Source organism: Terrapene carolina, unplaced genomic scaffold (genome assembly GCF_002925995.2).
Source record: "Terrapene carolina triunguis isolate 2854851 unplaced genomic scaffold, T_m_triunguis-2.0 Scaffold62, whole genome shotgun sequence".
NCBI lineage: Eukaryota > Metazoa > Chordata > Testudines > Emydidae > Terrapene > Terrapene triunguis.
In genome coordinates, this window is record NW_020664413.1 from 19,257,159 (window position 1) to 19,263,158 (window position 6,000).

The 6,000-nt window shown below is 38.0% G+C and overlaps 1 protein-coding gene across 1 annotated transcript in view; it reads right to left on the reverse strand.

The window, feature by feature from the left end:
- LRP1B (LDL receptor related protein 1B) overlaps positions 1-6,000 on the reverse strand; it is a 1,279,381-nt gene that overhangs the window by 165,149 nt on the left and 1,108,232 nt on the right. The window lies entirely within an intron of this gene.

Below are 6,000 nucleotides of genomic sequence, written 5' to 3' on the forward strand. Positions count from 1 at the left end.
ATTAATGGACTTAACCACCATGAATTTATCCAGTTCTCTTTTAAATGCTGTTATAGCCCTAGCCTTCACAACCTCCTCAGGTAAGGAGTTCCACAAGTTGACTGTGTGCTGCATGAAGAAGAACTTCCTTGTATTTGTTTTAAACCTGCTGCCTATTAATTTCATTTGGTGACCCCTAGTTCTTGTATTATGGGAATAAGTAAATAACTTTTCCTTATCCACTTTCTCCACATCACTCATGATTTTATATACCTCTATCATATCCCCCCTTAGTCTCCTCTTTTCCAAGCTGAAGAGTCCTAGCCTCTTTAATCTCTCCTCATATGGGACCTGTTCCAAACCCCTAATCATTTTAGTTGCCCTTTTCTGACCCTTTTCTAGTGCCAGTATATCTTTTTTTAGATGAGGAGACCACATCTGTACGCAGTATTCAAGATGTGGGCGTACCATCGATTTATATAAGGGCAATAATATATTCTCAGTCTTATTCTCTATCCCCTTTTTAATGATCCCTAACATCCTGTTTGCTTTTTTGACCACCTCTGCACACTGCGCGGACATCTTCAGAGAACTATCCACGATTACTCCAAGATCTTTTTCCTGACTTGTTGTAGCTAAATTAGCCCCCGTCATATTGTATGTATAGTTGGGGTTATTTTTTCCAATGTGCATTACTTTACATTTATCCACATTAAATTTCATTTGCCATTTTGTTGCCCAATCATTTAGTTTTGTGAGATCTTTTTGAAGTTCATCACAGTCTGCTTTGGTCTTAACTATCTTGAGCAGTTTAGTAGCATCTGCAAACTTTGCCACCTCACTGTTTACCCTTTTCTCCAGATCATTTATAAATAAGTTGAATAGGATTGGTCCAAGGACTGACCCTTGGGGAACACCACTAGTTACCCCTCTCCATTCTGAGAATTTACCATTAATTCCTACCCTTTGTTCCCGGTCTTTTAACCAGTTCTCAATCCACGAAAGGACCTTCCCTTTTATCCCATGACAACTTACTTTACTTAAGAGCCTTTGGTGAGGGACCTTGTCAAAGGCTTTCTGGAAATCTAAGTACACTATGTCCACTGGATCCCCCTTGTCCACATGTTTGTTGACCCCTTCAAAGAACTCTAATAGATTAGTAAGACACGATTTCCCCTTACAGAAACCATGTTGACTATTGCTCAACAGTTTATGTTTTTCTATGTGTCTGACAATTTTATTCTTACCGCGTTATAGGTGAAACCGCGTTATATCGAACTTGCTTTGATCCGCCGGAGCGCGCAGCCTCCCCCCCCCCCCGCAGCACTGCTTTACCGCGTTATATCCGAATTCGTGTTATATCCGGGTAGAGGTGTATTTAAGTTAATTTACTCTGCTAAAGGTCATTATTTTGATTTTTAAGGGAATACAAAGTATTAAACCATAACCAGGATGCACCTTTAGATGTACTGTATTTTAACACCATTAAAAGCTATTGTAGTCACTTCATGATGGTGACATATTACAGCTCTCAAGATAAACTAAAAAGCAGCTTTTCTGCTAACAGAAATACAACAATGGTTAAAGGCTTACTGCTGCATATATTTACTTTTTAATACTGTACAATACATATCACAGGTGAATACAGACAATAACTTCTATTCTAACTCCCAGAATAGAAATCCTAACTGGGTTAGGGATTCTCAGTTTTTCATATGAAAAATCTACATCATTCAGAGCAAATGAATTGCTAAAGTACATTATGCAGTGATATCACTGTTACACCGCAGAAATATATTTTTCTTATACTTTATAAGATTTAAGTATAAATTCAGTAGTATGTTACTCCATTGGTTCTCTCATTGAAACCACTGGAAGCACTTGTGGAGTAGCATACTGTGAACACCCATAAGGACAGCAGAATGTGGCCCACATTGTTCTGAATGAGCTTAACAAACACTGAACAAGCATTGTTAACCTTCACTTTTGTAAAATTGAACAAACCCAGGATTGTCAGGTAAATAAGCATTTTCTTATAGGTTTACTTACTTGCCTACTGTAGCTAAAAAAAAATTCAATCTGCTTAAAAAACCTTATGACAAAACATCCTGACCTTTGACGAAATAGTCTATTAATGATACCATGAGATTTAAGAACTTTTGGAAAAATTATAAAACATGTAATTATGATGGGGAGATGGCAGACAGATTTTGTTATGTTTGAGGTTCTTTTGAAAGGACAGTACTGAACGCATGAATCTGACCAACTATCCAACTATGAACTAGATGGTCAAAAAGGAAATTAGCAGTATGAAGTGGATATTTTCAAGTTACTTAAAATCACGGTTGCACTGTAAAACCTGGAGACAGGTGATGTTTTTTTCTTAGGAATTGCATGCACCTGGTATGCATAGTTGACAAGTTGGCCCAATTACAAGAAAACTGTAAAAAAAAATAACATCAACTATCACCCACAGGTATTCAGTTGGTGAATAAACCTTGAAAAAAATAGAAACATTGTGTGGGCTGAAGTTTAACAGTTGCTTATTATACATTTCAAAGTCAATTCCAAAGCTTTGAACATTGTCTAGAACTCCTCCGGTAAATTGTTTTGCATGTTAGCAGTGGTTCAGATGGAAATAAAACACACACACACACAGAGCACCTACACATTCCTACTGTATAATTTGTTTTTCTTAAACTTCTGAGAGTTTGAGGCAGAAGATTTATGTTATGGCACTTAGAATTGGTGTTAAAATGCAGGTTTGGGTGGTGGGGCATTTTCATCCGAACTCATCAGAACCCTTGTGACACATATATAATAAAAGTTGGTATTCACTTTCTACAATTTAATATATTCATGAGCATAACATCAAATTCCACAATGCCTTGTACAAGCTTTGTTATGTCATTCATTCTGCAGTTAATAAGTATATCTTCCAGTTGCTCATAACATTTTTTATGCTAAACCTAGTGTGTCTGGTTTGGCATATATGGCATGTAAAACACTATTATTCATAACTGTCAAGTCAACTGATGGATGCTTTTGTTTGTAATTAGGAGTCTTTCTACAAAATCCCATATAAATCTTTAAGGGTCATTTTTAATATTTAGAAATTGTATCTGACATGGCTTTCACTACTGTTTTCCCTTAGCAATGTTTGTTGTGGTACAATTTTAAAAAGCTGTAATTATCTTTTGAAAAGGAGATTCTTTCCTGCTTATCTGCTCTATGTCATCAACAAAGCAGCACTAAAATAGTGACTGTATTTGTGTTACAGAAGGTAAATTAAATTAGAATTCTAACTTGGGGTATTTCACTTACGGCTATTAAAAGTATGAATTACCATTAATGTAAGATTTATTTCCCAAAAAGGAATTCATTTAAAATGCAGAAGTAACAATAATTTAGTTAAAATGGAAAATGTGTTACTGAGTCAGTTCTTTTCTAGGGCTGACCTGTCTCCTAGTATGAGAATTTGAATTTGTGCCCCTCTTTCTGGAAACATCAGAGGACATTCAGACTTATCCATGGGGCTTCTTTCATGGCTTAACCAAGCTCTTTCCAAAGTACCTCCCAGTTACTAAACCTGAGATTTTCAAAGTCATTCTTAGAAAGTTTGAACACCCAGTTCCCATTAATTTTAATGAGAATTACAAGTTCAAATTCTTTATGTAACCTTGAAAATCTCAGCATAAATATTTATTAGTTGACTAAATATAAATATCTAACCTTACTTCACTACTTACTTCACTTACTACATGCATGGGCACTAAAGAAGTGGTTGTAAAAATGCCCAAAGGACTTAGTTTGAATGGGAAGAATTAGGGGAGAGGTCAATCTGGGAAGGAAATCATGATGTGACAAATGTTCTATTCTGGATTCTGACATCTTCCTGAGTCTGAGACATCTTAATTATATCAAGAAATATGAAAAATAGTCAAAAGTGTCGGAGAAGAGTGAAAAAGAATGTTTCTTCTTTGCTAAAGTTAGTATCTCAATCTATTTGGTCATCACTTCTTGGAGCACCTTTCTGCCAAAGAATGTTTCTGCAGAGTATAAGTCAGGCCTGTAGCTCTTTACAAAAATGTTGATTCATGACAAGATGACAATTTTCCATTTGTTTTGTGGTGGCTGATTCACTTTCTGCCCAGGATGCTACCACAGAATGTGTTGACTGAAATAAGTCTCTTAAGCTGAAAATCTTTCAGTGATATAGCATTCGATTCGTTTTTTACATGGAGGATTTGAATGCCTTCAGGCCAAGATATTTAGGGTGGAAGGAAATAAAGGTTTTCTTAAACATGCATACACTCTGTGCCTCCTCGTGCTCTCATATGAGGGCGTAAAAGACAGGGCAGCTGCGACCCTTCCTCAGCTCCTTTACAGTTCAAAGTCAATGCTGTTGAGGACTCAGAAAAGTGGGGACAGATCAATGAAACCACACAGATCACAACATTTCAAAGAGTCACAGTGACTGTATGGTAGTTAATTGTTCTTTCTTCTTCAAGTATATATCAGGTTGGATCCCACTATCAGGACTGGGAAGCAGTATCTTCCCTGAACAGCTGGAGTGAGGAATTTCAGCTGTATTTGTCAAACAGAGATGGAAGTACTATTGTCTCGAAATTGGCATCTGACCTAGTTGCCATGTCAAGTGCATAACATTTAATTAAGTTAGTGGGTTACTCCATGTAGCTGTCTTGCAATTCTTGGAAAGAGCCACATTTCTGAAGTAGGCAGATGATGCCACCTGTTCACTGGTGCAGTGTACCTTGACATTCAGAGGCAGAGGCTTCCCAGCCAGTTGATAGCAGCTGGAAATCACATTGAAATTCTCTGTGATGAGTTAGCTTAGCTTTTCAGTGCACTGGATATGGCCACAACGAGGCCTGAAAGGCTTGGTCCTGCTGAGGTAATAGAGCAAGGCTTTGTAGATGTCTGAAATACGCAGCTGCAGCTTCTTCTCTCCCAGCATCAAGTACAAGATTTGTGGAGCTATCATGATGATTGAAGCTTTGTCCAATTCGATCTTGGATATTTTTTTGGGGGGGGGGGGATCAGGAGAATTAAAGGGAAGGCATATAGCAGTCCATGAGACCATAGAAGGGGGAAGGCATCATCGGGGATCATGTCTCCACAGAAGCAGAACTTGGTATTATCTTCTGTGGTGAACAAGTCTGTGACAAGAGTTCCGCACTGATGGGTTCGGGAGGCTTTTCCACAGCTACTACTTGTGGTGGTTATCACACTTCAGGAAATCTGCTGGGTCATTGCCAACGCCTGGAAGGTGTAGAACCATGCTGATAACAACATAACTCGATGGGTTATTGGTAAAGAGGGGATGATTGAGCCACTCATTATTTTAGTGCATGGCTGACATGTTGTTTGTCAGGATTTGTGTGTCATGCAGAGGGAGAGTGGGTAGCCAAAAACTAGTCACTCCTCTTTTGTGACCCTGGGATATTATCCTATATACAGCCAGAGAATCCTTAGGTAATCCTTGAGGGCACTTTAAGAACCTGTGTGCTACTGGAGTAACAAATTTGACCTGTTTCTGGTACATGCTCTAACAGAGGTAGAATCTAAATGTCTCAGGTTGAGTGAACATTTAGTGTCCAGATATAATTTAACTGATTTTTTATTAAACAAAAATATTATCTGCCTGATTTGTAAAACGCATTACCATAACTATTAATGGGAGTGGAGAGACTAATTTCCAAATTACTATGCAGAATCCCGGAATATTGTTAAATTCCCCAAACAATGCGCTCCAGTCTTTACATATTCCTTTCCATTCAGGAAATTGTCATTCTGCACATACATATATGAGAGAGAGAGAGAGCGCGCGCGAGAGGGGACCCCCACACTGTTGTTGGTGTGAGTCACCACCTTAACAATGTTTCAGCATTGTTTCTACATAGTTGTGAAAAAGTGATACAAATGAAATTGTTACATTTATTTCAATAAAGTGACTGAAATGATATCAGTGGGTGGGGGTGGGGGGGGAGGGGGTTCAAC